Here is a 15,776-nt window from a genome sequence, read left to right as displayed (position 1 = left end):
ATGATTTGTGCAGAAAAGAAACCCTAGTTATGATTTATGAATTGTATTTATGATTTTTTAAAAAGCATTTTATTGACAATTTTCATACATGTACATAATGTATTTTTAAAATTTTTATTTTATTTTATTTTATGTTTTATTTGAGAGCAACAGACACAGAGAGAAAGACAGATAGAGGGGGAGAGAGAGAGAATGGGTGCGCCAGGGCTTCCAGCCTCTGCAAACGAACTCCAGATGCGTGCACCCCCTTGTGTATCTGGCTAACGTGGGACCTGGGGAACCGAGCCTCGAACCAGGGTCCTTAGGCTTCACAGGCAAGCACTTAACCACTAAGCCATCTCTCCAGCCCACATAATGTATTTTGATCATAATCCCCTCCTATTATTTTCTTTTGTCCTCCCTCCTTTAAATCTCTTCCATTTCTCCTTTCTGACTAGTCCCTTTTCCATTTTGATGTCTTTTTTTTTTTTTTTTGGCCCTCCTTTATGATGACGTGTTGATGGGCCCAAGATTGTGAGGTGATGACAGCTGCTGTGAAGTCATGAGTTCAATGGTTACCTTGTTCCTGGAAGACAGAGTTCCAAAGCACTCCTCCTTATTCTGTGGCTTTCAAATTCTATCACCTCTCCTGCGATGTTTTTTGAGCCATGGCAGGTATGTGATGGATATCTCTTATGAGCATGTAACTGGCACTTCTTAACATTTCAATATGTTTTGGGTCTTTTTAGTGGTCACTGCTATCTGCAAACTGTAGCTTCTTTGAGCAAAAGTGAGAGCAGCATTAGTGTATGGGCATAAACACAAGTATTTAGAGAGCAATTTGATGGGTACAGCATACCTCTATTTAGCCAAAAAACAGCTATAGGTTCTCTCCTGGGGCCTTTGACCTTCTGAGACATAGGGTTTTGAATGGCTTTCAGTAACATACATGAATTCCCTCATAGGGAGCAGGCTTTAAATTCAGCCAGAGATCAGTTGGTTACACCATGACAGTCATGCCATTATTGGACCAGTGGCACATACACCTTGCCTGAATACTTGATTTGAGAGTTCACAGGCTCAACCACTGGCTGGGACTGTCAACGATTTTTCTCCTCTGACATCCCGTGCAGCACTTTCCAGCACTAGGACAGCTAGCCAGCAGGGAGGAAGGAGGCTTTCAGCTCAGCTCCAGATTGATTTCTCTGTGCTTTGCTCCTGACACGCGGGGTGAGATGCCGTTTTCTACTACTCCCAATGAAGCTCAGGTTCTCACAAGGGAAAAGGAGAATGAGCAAACATTAAAAGTACATTTAAAATTATATGGAGATAAATGCTCTTAAAGAGAAATAAAGTGGGGGAAAACAATAGAGGAAAACAGGGGGAAGCTTATCTGATAGGGCTTGTGTAGGGCAGGAGCGAAAGCGAGGCATGTGTGCTTCTTTGCAGGGAAGCAGAGAAAAAAACAGCAAATGTAGAGTCAGAGAAGGAGCTAGCATTGCACGTTTGAGAAATGGCATGGAGTCCCAGAAGTCTGAGAGCAAAGGGAGTTGGTAGAGAAATAAGATCACAGAGACAAGAGAAGAAAGTATCAGACAATACTTAGATGTTCTCTGTATTTCAAATAAAGTTAGCTTTCATCTGGGAAGACAACTCCTCTGACTTTGCTCTTCAAGCCTAATACCCACCATCCCAAACATTACAATTTTCCAGTCTGTATTTTATTTGCTATCTTCTATCTGATATGGGCCTGTAGCTACATTTATATTTTTTTCCTCTTTATTAGATTGCAAAGACCACTTGCTAGAATGACATATAGATTGTTATTCCTGAAGGCTGGTTGCCTTGGCAACAGGGCAAGTGTTACCCATTTGAGCAAAACCTTATCGATGAAGCAGTCTCACAAGAGACTAATGTTCACATCATTAAACGTCTGCTCTGTTTTTCCTTTGCTGCTTAACCATGACAATTCTCAGATTGTTAATTAGAAAAATGCCAATCAATTGAATAGCTCCATGAAGGGCAGGCAGTAATACACTAAGAAGGTGTAATATTGGAGTTCCTCAGCACATACCGTTACAGCCCAACTTGCGATTGTTTTGTTTCCTAGTTGCACCACAGCATATCCTTCTATTTCCCTCTCTCTCTCTCTCTCTCTCTGTGTGTGTGTGTGCGTGCATGCATGGGTAGTGTATTTGTGGTGTGTGTGTACACGTGTGGTATATGCCTGGCACATTTATGCCTTAGTTTTCTTCCTCTGTCACCTCTCTGCTCTACTTCCCTGAGATGAAGTCTCCTTGAACATGAAGCTGCTATTTCTTAGGCTAGTTATCAGTGAGCTCCGGCAACACTCTTATCTATGCCCCCCCAACCCCAGACTGGCATTAAAGGAGTGTGTGTGCGTAGCCTGGCTGTGTACATAGATGCTGGGAATTGACCTGAAGTCCTTATGCTTTCCCGCTGAGTGTTGACATCTCTCCATTCCCGTACCGCAGCCCATCATTGTTCGCACCAGGCATAGGTATGTAGGTTCTGTGTTGAGTGCTTGGTGTTCATTTACCCTGGCTGGTATTCATTACCTAACAAGCCTTGGGTAATAAGCTAGTAGAATGTGGAAGCACCAGGTGTCTAGTCTGGCTAACTGCAGCCTATGGAAAAATAATTATATGACTCCCTGAGGCAGGCGAAATGAAAAACAACCAACCAAATAAACAAACGACCCCTAAACCTTTCAGCTTATAACATGAAAGAACTCATACCACTGAACTAAATTAACTAATTCATGGTAAAAAAAAAAAAAAAGGTATATGAATGAAGATCTTTTTTAGGTTTTAAGAAATTGTGTCATTTGGGTAAAATGTGGGTTTGAAAACTAAGTGAAGAGCTTGTCTTAGGGTTTCTCAGAGTCACTGCACACACCCACACATATTGATTGTTTGGCTTGAGCAGCTCTAGAGGCTGGCAAGTCTGCATTGGTAGGGCAGACCAGCAAGCAGCTGATGCTGCAGGCTTGAGGCTGATTTCTGCAGCACACGAGGCTGGAAACCCAGGCAGGATGCCCATGTCCCATAGTCCTCAGAGTCCAGAGAAGTTCTGGAGTCACCTTCGACTTTTATGGCTTCTAGTGGATTAGGTGAGACCCATCACAACCCGATGGGGTGTCTGTATTAATGAGTCATGCCCAGGTACATCTTAACAGACGACACGTGTGGCTAGATGCGACCATTCAACCAAGTCCACAAAAGGGAACCATGTTGGTGTTCACAACAAGAGAACTTCTTTAGATCTACTGTTCCAATGGTGCTTCCTTAGGATTTTTCTTAAGGAGATTAAGGAGAGAAGTGGAAACAGGATGGAAAAGAAAGATGGCAATTGCACTAAAAGTGACTGTAATTATTCTGGAAATTTCCTTATCCTTCAACCATTTTCTTCACCTTCTTAATTATTGCATTTTTATATGGGAAAACCATTAGGGAAGCTGGGAAGCACATTCATTAAGTTGGTGATTTTATATAGTACCATCAAGTTAACTTTATACCTTGACAGTGAGAAACAATTACATATCCTGGATAAAATTAAAATCTGTTTAATTTGAGACCTTTTTTTCAGTTAAGATAATGCAATACTGTATTTCCATTAATGTGCACGATTAGCTTAAAACAAATGATAATGAGCACACGTAAAGAGCTAAAATCAATGAACTAACAGTGCTGGGTATTGCCTCCAGAAGTATGTCTATCAACTATGTGTGTGTATGTGTGTGTGTGTGTGCATGTGTGTATCATATATGTTTTTATAAATAGTTTATTTTTCTTTACTTATTTGAGAGAGAGAAATATGGACAGAGATAGAGAAAGAGAGAGAGAGAATGGGTGTGCCAGGGCCTCCAGCTGCTGCAGACAAGCTCCAGATGCCTGCACCCCCTTGTGCATCTGCCTTATGTGGGTCCTGGGGAATCATACGTGGGTCTGTTGGCTTTGTAGGCAAGTGCCTTAAATGCTAAGCCATTTCTCCACCCCCTCACATATATATCTTTTTATACCTGTATGCTTATCTTCAACTGCCAGCTTCTATGGTTAGATGACCCTCTATTACACAGCAGGAATGATGCCCTAGGTGTTTTGGTACTACCTTCCTCTTCTGCCTCGATCTGGACATGAACTGTCCCCTCATAAGGCTTCTACTGCACAGCAGGACTGACGTCTTAGATACTTTGGTACCGCCTCCCTCGTATGGCCAGATTTGTATATGAAATGCCCCTTGCAAGGCTTCTGCTTTGAAGGCCTGATCTCCAGCTGGTGGATCTAGTCTTTGAGAACTGATGAGACTATAAGGGTTCTGATTTACTTCACGGATTACTCCAACAAAGGATTCATAATTTGATGGCATCTCAGGAGGCGACAGAAATATTCAGAAGCGGGGCCTGTTTGGAGGAAGCAGATCACTAGACACATGCCCTGGACGCATAGGCCCGGTGACCGGCTGCCGCGGGGAGGTCAGCTCCGCTTTACCATGCATTTGGCTGCCGAGGTACTCTACCTCACCCCCGCGATGGCACCACGGGCTGAAGCTTCGAAACTGAACCAAAGCAAGTCCTTCTCCCCGTAAGCTGACATCCTCAGGGACTTGGGCAGAGTGATGAAAAGTCTGATTGACACACTGGCCTGTGCCGACACCGAAGCCATGACGACATCACAAATTCATGAAGGTGGCCGCCCTGAGACGGCGTCGCGCCTCAGCAGCACGAGGCTCGAGCCCTCGTCCCGGGTTGCTGTGGAAGTGGTTTGTTTGTAGGTGGGATTAATATGTGCAGCCAGAGCACTTTGACTAAGAGTCATGAGCCCTGGTAAGATGGGCAGACCTTCGACAGCCAGGGAAAAACTCAGATTTCCTAGAGGAAGAAAAAGTTTGCTACATTTTGCTAGTCACTGGACTCAATTCCAAAACAAGCAGGAGTTAGGTCATGTGGCTTGGATTTCTCGTAATGATACTAAGTGGAGAAGACATGGATGTTTAGGGTATGGACTGATGAATGAACCTTCTCTTCATTGTAGCCAACAGAGGTCGATTAGAAAGGTACTTGGTGTGTGGGTTACACATAGACTATTCCAGAAACAAAGGTCTGTTGGAAAGGTACTGGGTGTGTGGGTTACACATAGACTATTCCAGAAATGGATCTGCAAATATGTGCTTGTTGGACACTCAACTTGGAACCCTTCTGTGACACAAAACAGAAAACTGGCAACAAGTATTTCTTAAAAGTAATTTCTTTTTGCACATTTGCAAAAGGATGTGGTTTTGCAAATGATCTTGAATACCACTGAACCAATAGTTCAAACCTTCATATAAAGATTTTATAGAGTCAGGCATGGTGGCACATGCCTTTAATCCTGGCACTTGGGAGGCAGAGGTGGGAGGATCACTGTGAGTTGGAGGCTACCCTGAGACTCCATAGAATTCCAGGTCAGCCTGGGCTAGAGTAAGACCCTACCTCAAAAGAAAAAAAAAAAAAAAAGAAGACTTTCTATGGGCTGGAGAGATGGCTTAGTAGTCAAGCACTTGCCTGGGGAGCCTAAGGACCCTGGTTTGAGGCTCGATTCCTCAGGACCCATATTAGCCAGATGCACAAGGAGGCATGTGTATCTGGAGTTTGTGTGCAGTGGCCGGAGGCCCTGGTGCATCCTTTCTTTCTTTTCTTTCTTTCTGTTGTTCTCAAATAAATAAATAAATGAATAATTAATTAACTAAAGATTTTCTATGCATTTTTGACATAACTGGTGGACTCAGGAGAGTGTCACACAGATGATTCATAAGGCATTCGAGAGCTGGGTCAAGGAAGTACAAGGTCCAAGGAGGCGACACTGGAGAGAGGTGTGCCATGCTGAGCCCATCACCTCCTTTCTTCTGATGGTCACAACGTCTCTTCTCATCTTCCATTTTACTGACTTTGAATTTTTCTGGTTTTCCAGAGTTTCTGCCAAAGCTACCCCCTCCCACTAGTTTCTTTCTCCATGCTGTTGATCTCTCCTTCTTTTCTGAAAGTTTGTTAATATAGAGAATTGCATTTATTGATTTAAATATGTTAAACCAACTTTGTAATTTCTGGAATGAAACCTATTTGATCATTGTGCATGATCTTAAGACAATATATATTTATGTATGTATAATTGAGCTTTATTGTATGACCATATCACATATTGTTCGTATCCCCATTGGGTTATATATATATTATTATTATTGCCAAGAACATACTTTGGATGGGTACATCATGTGTTGGCACCATCTTTTCCCTCCTTCCTGTTCCCATTCTGCTGGGGACCCTCCTCAGTGGGGCTACTGGTATTACCCACGGGATTGTGGGTTATGTGTTGTGGGAGCAGCAGTCAGTTATTTTGGGGGTAGGGAATGCCTCTGGGTATGACATTCCAAACTGTGGCTCTTAACGATCTTTCCGCCCCCTCTTCTGCAAAATTCCCTGAGCCGTGGTGGGTGAGTTTTAAGTCTGCTTCAGTGATGAGCTCTCGGGAGCCTCTGGATCTCTGTTTTGGGAGGTGTTGAGTGTCCTCAATGTCTGTCTCCTTCACCCCAGAGTTCGCAGTCAGATTCCTAATTACCTTGCACAGGTGTGATTTAGACCTCATGGAGTCTGGAGAGAGCAACTTACCAAACCCTGTGTGATGTCTCATTTCTACGTTCTCTGAGGAGTCACCATTCTCCCAACCAAAGGCATGAGTGGGGCTGTTCCACCCTGTGAGCGCGTGTCCACCCTCGCTGTGTGTGAGATCTCATAGCTGGCCTGCAGTGACCCCTGCCCCTTGCTGGCTCATGGTTCAGAGCTTCTATCACTTTTCTGACTGGGAATGGCCTTATCCAGGCTCGCTCTCGTCTGTTGCCTGCCTTCTCACTGGCCTCTTCCGCCTTCCTCTCTAGTCCAAGAAGAGCAGCAAACAAGTGCCCCAGACTAAATCAAAGCTAGCAGAACAGCCCCTTACCCTTTAACTGCTTTTCAAAACCTTTGAACCCAATTGCCTGGTTTCCAGAGCCCTTTGATCTAGATTCATTCTCCAAGAATTTTTTAGGGTTTACTTATACTTTTATTTAAATTATTGTTTCCTTTATTTGCGTGTGCGTGTGTGTGTTTGTGTGTGTGTGTGTGTGTGTGTGTGTGTGTGTGCATGTATGTGTGTATGTGTGCGTGTATGTGTGTTTACGTGCATGCAAGTATGCACCAGGGTCTCATGCCACCGTAAATGAATGCCCATCCAACTGTATTTATTTACCTTTTTGTCCAAGTTAAGGCTTCACTCTAGCCCAGGCTGACCTGAGATTCATTATATCGTCCCAGGCTGGCCTCGAACGCATAGTGATCCTCCTACCTCTTGCCCCTAAGCACTTGTGTAGCTTTATGTGTGCAGCTGGGGAAGTGAACTTTGGTTGGCATGCTTTGCAAGCGAGAATTTTTGTCTGCTTTCCCTCTAAGAATTTTCACTTCCCCAGCATTCCATGCTCATCTCCACGTGAACAGCCCTGTGGCTACGGAGGCTACCGTTGTTCCTGGTAACTAACTGAAAACAAGGCATTAGGGTTACTTATGGCTGGGCTACACACGCCTTTCATCCCAGCACCTGGGAGGCAGAGGTAGTAGGATCGCCATGAGTTCGAGGCCACCCTGAGACTACATAGTGAATTCCACGTTCAGCCTGGACTAGAGTGAGACCTACCTCAAAAACCAAAAAAAGATGCCTGCACTGAGGCACGCAAGGGTGGCAGTCACACAGCCATTAATTTGTTAAAGTCTTGTCAGACTAGAAGTCAGTGGAACTCCCCGTCTGCGTCAAACCGTGGCATCACACATACGTTCCAGCCGGTGTGGTAAACGGCACCAAGAACTCCCCTGCGAGGTCAATGAAAAAAAAAGTCATCTCGGCTCCAGGCTGTGTGAGGTTGTTGCTTCTTAAGAGGAGACTGACCCCTGAGGACAGTCTGCTGAAACGACCCTCCCTCGCTGCACGCCCCAGCCCTCCACTGTCCGTCATAAGGTCTGTGGTTACCTTGCCAGACCTGCCTGAAAGTCACACGCAGCGAACACGTCTCCCCAAACCACCCGCTGTATCAAGTGACTCTGCCTTGATTGCGGGAAGCCAAGCACGCTCAGCCTTGTGCGCTCGTGGGCTTTGGGGAGATGGATGGTGCATTTGCAGCTAGTTCTCTCCAAGCCCTTCACCTCCCAGGATTTCTCCCCCATTCGTCCGAGCAGTACTGACACATCCCTTCTCTTCCCGTTCCTCAGCCATGCTCAGGGCCACTCGATCAGCTTCACAGGGAAGCGAGGAGGGCCGGTCACCGCGCAGACTTACCCAGCCCTCACCCAACGAGGCAGGCCTCTCTAAGTAAACCGATGCCGTTGTCTCCATAATGTAAGCAACTGGGCGGTGTGGGAGTCTCTGCAAGGATTTAAATTTCTTTTTATTTCTCCCCTCTCTCTGCCTCAGGAGGCTGTCATAACCACTCAGGAAACAGCTGGGAAGTGCAGACACCCCATAGGGTGAGAGGGAACCTCCGGAGCCCGGGCTCTGCCGCCCTCCCTTGGGCCGAGGGCAGGAGCCAGGAGCGTCGGGTTCTGTGCAGGTTTGCACGCGGGCTGCCTCTGCGTTCGCACCGCGGAGTGGCGGCCCGGCTTTCACAGAGATGAAAGTTGGAATGCGAGGAAACCGGAGTCCTTTGTGCAGTCTTGCTTGAGCTTTGTGGACTTGAGAACCCTTCAAGACATAGGTGCCCCGTTAGTACAATTGCTGATGGCTATGTAACGTTCTGTCATAGGTACACTCAATAATGCTTCTTCATTTGCACGTGCCTGTGGTACGTGTGTGTGTATATGCATGTTTGTGTGTGTGTGTGGGGGGGAACGTGTTCATGTGTGAGTGTACGCATATGAGCATGTGGAGGCCATCTGTCAATGTTGAGGAGCTTTCTCTATCATTTTTCAACTTAATTTTTTTTGAGGTAGGGTCTCGTTGTAACCTAGGCTGACCTGGAATTCACTATGTAGTCTCTGGTGGCCTTGAAATCATGACGATCCTCCTCCCTCTGCCACCGAGTGCTGGGATTAAAGGCGTGTGTTACCACGCCCGGTTTACTTCACTTTAATTTTTAAGATAGGGTCTCTCGCTGGGTGTGGTGGTGCACGTCTTTAATCCCAGCACTTGGGAGGCAGAGGTAGGAGGATCGCCATGAGTTTGAGGCCACCCTGAGTGAATTCCAGATCAGCCTGGGCCAGAGTGAGACTGTACCTCACAAAAATCAAAATAAAGATAGGGTCTCTCACTGAACCTAAAGCTCACCAATCCGTCTAGGTTAGTTGGCTGGCAAGCCCGGAGGATCCCCTTGTGATCTGTGCCCCAGTACTGAGGTTACAGGCACACGCCTCCACTCCGGGCTTTCACATGGTGGTGGAGATCTGAACTCAGATGCTTGTGTGGCAGTCACTTTCTCAACGAGCCCCTCCCCAGGGCCCATAATGTTTCTTTATGGCTTTCTTATTGATAGACATTTAAGTTGATCACAGGTTTAAGATTTTAGCATCTCTGACATTAAAATTTTGTTTATATTCCTTTTGGATAGATATCTGCTCATGGAAATCTGTATCAAAGCCTGTGCTCATTTTGAGGATTTAAAAAACAGATTTGTTTGTTTGTTTGTTTGTTTTGAGGTAGGCTCTCACTCTAGCTCAGGCTGGCCTTGGACTCACAGTGATCCTCCTACCTCCGCCTCCTCAGTGCTAGGGTTAAAGGCGTGCACCATCATGCCTGGCTAACATAGCTTTTTAAAGTAATTTTTAAAAATTTATTTATTTGCAAGCAGAGAGAGAGAGAGAGAGAGATAGAGGGAAGAGAGACAGACAGAGAGAGAATGGGCACGCCAGGGCCTCTAGCCACTGCAAACGAACTCCAGATACGTGCGCCCCCTTGTGCATCTGGCTAACGTGGGTCCTGGAGAATAAACCTGGGTCCTTTGGCTTTGCGGACAAGCGCCTTAACTGCGAAGCCATCCCTCCAGCCCCTAAAACAGCTTTTTAATTGACACACACATACGCGCACGCACGCACGCGCGCGCGCGTGCACACACACACACACACACACACACACACACACACACGATGCATTTCCATCATACTCCCCTCCCATCACTTTCTCTTGTTCCCTCTTCCCAACACGCTGTGAGTTTGGAAGTTTGAGATATTCTCTGTGACATGGGTAATGATGCAGAGGTACATGCAATTAATCATTCATATCAACTGCCGGCCATTCATATGTATTATTTACACTGGAGCTGTGCTTTTGAATATCATTGTGCACCAAGCTGCGTATTTTAGTTTCAGTTTTGAGACGGGGCTCCTGTGCTGCCCAGCCTGGCCTTGGACTCCTGAGCTCATAATGACCCTCTTCTACTTCCAGACAAGGTGGGACTACAGGCATGTGCCACTGAGCCCACCTGGTGTCCTTGAGTGACAAGCAGCTCTAAAGGGTGTGAGAGTCACAGACTCACTGGATGGCACTACAGGTCTATCTCCTTAGAGGGCATACATACAACCTTTACCATTCCGTGGTCGTTGATTCGGGTGTTCCCCATAAACTTAGGTGTTCTGAATGCTAGGTTCCCAGCTGATGAAGATTTGGGAATTAACACGTGTTAGAGGCGGTGTATTGTTGGGGGCAGGCTTCTGGGTGTTATAGCCAGCTTTCCCTGGCCAGTGTTTGACACACTCTCCTATTGCTGTTGTCCACCTGACGTTGGTGAGGAGATGATGTCCACCCTCTGCTCATGTTATCATTTCCCTGTGCCATCATGGAACTTCCCTTTCAACCTTGTAAGCCACAATAAACCTTCCCCTCGCCCTCACAAGCTGCTCTTGGCCAGGTGTTTTCTGCCCGCAACGTGAACCTGACTGTGACACTTTCTAAGACCAGATTCAGGAAACACCAAGCTTCTGTGCTTTCTCATCGGAGCTGCAGACACTGTGGCCTTCTCACAGGGCACAGAGACCCCAGGCCTGAGATAGCTCTTTCTGGTCTCAGAGGAGCTGCTAATTGCCATTTAGAAACATGTTCCTCTCTTGAACTATCTTGTTGTATTTTCTTTCTTTTCAGAACTCATCGTGTTCTGGAAAGCCAGGCCTTTTCCCTTCGCTGCTCTCATGTCGTGTTGAGAGTGGTGTGCTTCTACATTGTCTCTCAGGCACAGCAATTAGTGCCCACGGCGGCAGGAGGCCGACTGCCTGGCACAATGAAGGGTTTGCATGGGAACAGTGTTGAAGGCATGGCACTGGGCGAGGCACCTTGCCAGAAGCCTTGTTTGGTATTGGCACTCCAGGCTGGCTGTGTGCAAGTTGTTTATCCTTGTGGGCGCTCCAATCAACAGCCCCTTTCACGGAGCAAGCCCTTGGCATAGCTTCACCCCAGCATGAGTCTCATTCAGCGCTCAGATGCGAGCCGGGGCGCCAGGAGAGAGAGGCGGTGGTCTCTGCACTTCTCTGGCACATTAATTCTCCTCTGGGTCACTCTGGTCTTTCCCCTCCTGGGTGAAAGCATTTGTCAACCCCTTGCTCTTCCATATTTGGCAACAGGCCAAGCGGGTTGGGCCTTGATTGCGGCACTGGGTCTGGGGGGAGGGCAGGCACAGACAAGGTCCCATTTTTCATGGAAGCTCTAAGGTCCTGAGGCAGCAACAGGTCAACAAACGTGTGACGTACCGGATACTGATAGGGATCTATGCTGAGAATTAGGCATCCTGCCACCATAGCCAATGTATGTTACTGACAGAGTTGTCTGGAAAAATGTCTCTGAGCTGATTTCTGGACAAGACCTCTGACTGGCAGGCTGAGAACATGGTGGAGGAGGCCAAGACGGGAGCCATGGACACAGAGACCCCAGAGCGAGGAGAGGACTGACAGCTTTAACAGAAGCAAAGTCAGAAAGGAGCGCAGCATGAAAGGAAGCAGGCAGGGGCCTGCGTGAGAAGGGCTTGGAAATCCAGAATAAGCCAACCGGGCTGGATTCTAAGTTTCACAGGAAGCCATCAGAAACACAGGAAATAGATTTTTGGTTTATCATTAAAATATTATCTATTTGCAAAGAGAGAGAGAGAGAGAGAGAGAGAGAGAGAGAGAGAATGGGCATGCTAGGACCCCAGCCACTGCAAACAAACTTCAGATGCATGTGCAACTTTGTGCATCTGGCTTTACGTGGGTACTGCGGAAATCAAACCCAGGCTTTGGCAGGCTTTGCAAGCTCCTTAACCTCGGAGTCATTTCTCCAGTCTTGTGGTTTGTTCTTTAGAAAATAAGTATAACTCAACAATAAAGGGGGCCAGGCATCGTGGCACATGCCTTTAATGTCGGCACTCAGAAGGCAAAGGTAGGGGGATCACCTTGAGTTTGAGGCCACCCAGAGACTCCATAGTGAATTCCAGGTCAGCCTGGGCTAGAGTGAGACCTCAAAAAACCAAAAAGCAAACAAAAAATCTGGGACTCCTAATCTAGCAATACATTTGGTTTATATTTCCTCTTTCTAGTCTGATTTCTTTTTCTTTTTTAATCTTAAAGATTTATTTATTTGTACATACGTGTGCATGCATGTACGTGTGCTCCAGAGTCTCTTGCCATTACAAATGAATGCCAGAGGCTTGTAGCACCGTGTTGGTGTGGCTCACATGGTTGGCTTAGGAATTACATTCAGGCAGGCAGGCTCTGCAGCGGTGCGTGCCTCTGTACTGTGAGGTCACAGAGGACGTAAGAAGGGTGACAAGAAGTCCTTAGGAAGGTGCTCTAGCAGAAAGATGGGGTAGGAGCAGTGCAGAGAGAAAGTCATGTTGGATCTCAGTCACAGAAGTCTGTTACGATCCATGCTGAGCTGTTGATCAGAGAGACATACGAGGTCCCCCCAAAACAAGACAGGCTTCTGTCAAAGCACTTGGTTAACAGCCCGAGGGAAAAGGCCAGACCCTGTTGCTGAAGACAACACATTGCTGCTGGCAGAGCGCCCTAGGAGATCCCGGTGAACCTCGAAGGCAGCCAGTTCTCAGACGCTCTGCCCACGTGGTGCTGGAAAGCGGTTCCTGAGCTACTGGGGGGCTTGGCCAACAATGTCATGAGCAAGGGGGAGACCCAGCTATGTGAAAGCCACCAACCTAACAAGATGTACGTACCTGTGCAACAGTGGCACACAGCCTAGGGGGGTAACCAATGGCTCTCTGCTTGGCTATGAGATCTTCTCAGTGGAAAAGAACCCATGACTGGAACTGGGAGCCACGTAAGAATCCTATGGAGACCAAGATTACAGACTCCAATGAGAACTTCCCACTAATCTTTGTCCCAACGTGGGACTACACCATCAAAACCTCTCTAAATTAACAATGCTCATCCCCTTTAACCTATGCTGACCTCACTCTCCATTGGAGAATCTGTTTTTTTTTGTTTTTTTCCAGAAGACCGAACTGAGAACAACTGAAGTCTAGACAAGAGTAGATAACTGACTCCCTGGCAGGAGATGAACTGCCCCTCACACATCAGCCAGGACCCAGGTGAAACCACAGAGAACTGGGGAGATGAGCAAGAGCGCTGCGTCCATGGCGAGACTGACAACCTGAGCCAGGGTGATGGGGACAGACACTGAAGAGACCCAAAATGCACCAAAGCAGAAATCCAGAAGCTGCTGAGAGTTCAACACTAACGTAGGCTTAGAGCACACGCACCAAGGCTCAGGGAATTTTGTGGAAGAGGGGGTGGGAAGAATGTAAGAGCCACAGGGTCGGAGGGAATATCCAGAGACATTGCCCCACCCCCATGACTGACGGCTGCTCTCACAACTCCTAACCCACAGCTCCATGGCGAACACCAGCAATCCCACTAAGGAGGGTCCTCAGTGGAGGGGGGTCAGGGAGGAGGGAAATGATGGTGCCAACATATGATTTGTCCATACAAAGTCTCTACTTAATGAAAAAAGAAACATGCTGGAATTAGTTTTTTTTTTTTCTTTTTCTGTTTGTTTTAAAAATAACTACCAGCTTTCAATTCCATCTGGAATGTCCTACAACTCCATTCATTTCTTCCTGTTTTTAGTTTGCGTACACTAATGTACAAAGTAGTGGGTTTCATTGTATCTTTTTCACACATGGCAATAATGCACTTTATCATGTTCATTCCCTCTATTTTTCTTCCTCACCTCCTTTCCCCTCTGTTACTTCATTTCTTTTTTTGTAAATATTTACTTATTTGTAAGGAGAGAGAGAGAGAGAGAGAGAGAGAGCACTTTATGCATCTGGCTCTACGTGGGTACTGGGGAATCAAACCTGGGCCATTAGACTTTACATGCAAGTACCTTAACCAGTAAGCCATCTCTCCAGCCCTCTCAGTTCATGTTTTATATTAACTACCCCTAGTTAGTGGATACCCACTAGCTCAGGCCCAGTCCCATAAGACTATTATTACAAATGAATAGCTTCCCTCTCAGGTCAGGAACTTGCTGAAACAATTCATAGAATTGAGAAAAGCATTGTTATTTTTATGAAAATTTACCGTAAACAATGGTAGTGAGTAGTCACGTGATGAAGCCCACAGGGCAAGGTCTAGAAGGGATCCTGATTGGAGGATCCTCCTTCCCTTTGGATATGGAGTAAGGTTACCTCACCCTATTGGCATGAGAGTGTGTCAGCTCAGAAACTGATATGCTGCGATGAACCCTTAGCTTTGCTGTTTGTTTCCTCTGGTGACCAGTCCGTGCCTCATTCTGATGCAATCAGAGGCTCTGCCAAGAGCCACTTCATTAATATAAGTTCAGGAATAATAGAAAGGGACTCATTATGAGCAACAAGATTATCTTTCAGGAAATTATGCAAGAAACAGTGACTTCTATTGCGGGTTTTCCGTTCTGTTGGCCACTCTGTTCCCAGCTCTCTTCTGCCCATAATGTTGCTTTCTCTTAGAAGATTCACTTCCAGCTTGGTCTGTTTTGTGCCTTGAAGCTACGTAAGTTTTCAACTTGGAATGTGTGTACAGGTTTGTTGTGAGGAGCCAGATAAGCATTAAGATATTCATTTCTATTTTTATTTCATCTTTTCAATGTCTCTATTTTCTTTATATCATAGCATTAGCATGATGAACTTGTATGTTATATAAAAATAAGTACAACTCAACAATAAAAAATATCTGGGACTCCTGATCTAGCATTATAGCAGGTTTTCAGTTTCTAAGTCTAATTTCTTTTTTTTTTCCCCAATTTTTAAGATTTATTTGTACATATGCGTATATGTGTGTATGTGTGCACCAGACCCTCTGGCTACTACCAATGAATGCCAGATGCTTGTACCACCTTTTGGGCCTGGCTTACATGTCAGCCTGGGAATTGAGCCCAGGCGGGAAGGTTTGGCATCATCTTTAGCTTCTACACCTGGTTTCTTAAGCCGCTGGTTCTTGGGACCCAAGTTTCCTGCTACATGTATTGATCCTGTTCTTTCTCACATTCAAATATACTTCAATTCTTGTGTATGGCCCAATAATCATTTTTAAGGTCTACAAATGGTTTGTGAACCATTATTAGAAAAAAACTCAAAGTTTAAATTTCCAGGTGCTCACCATGATTCCATAAACACGAGACACCTGATTTACCTGTAGTTTTTTTTTAAATATATATACACATAATTTTTATTTATTTGAGAGACACACACAGAGAGAAAGAGGCAGATAGATAGGGAGAGAGAATGGGCACACCAGGGCCACCAGCCACTGCAAACAAACTCCAGAG

The sequence above is a fragment of the Jaculus jaculus genome, chromosome 13 (genome assembly GCF_020740685.1).
Source record: "Jaculus jaculus isolate mJacJac1 chromosome 13, mJacJac1.mat.Y.cur, whole genome shotgun sequence".
Classification (NCBI taxonomy): Eukaryota; Metazoa; Chordata; class Mammalia; order Rodentia; family Dipodidae; genus Jaculus; species Jaculus jaculus.
Note: the sequence above shows the minus strand (reverse complement) of the source record.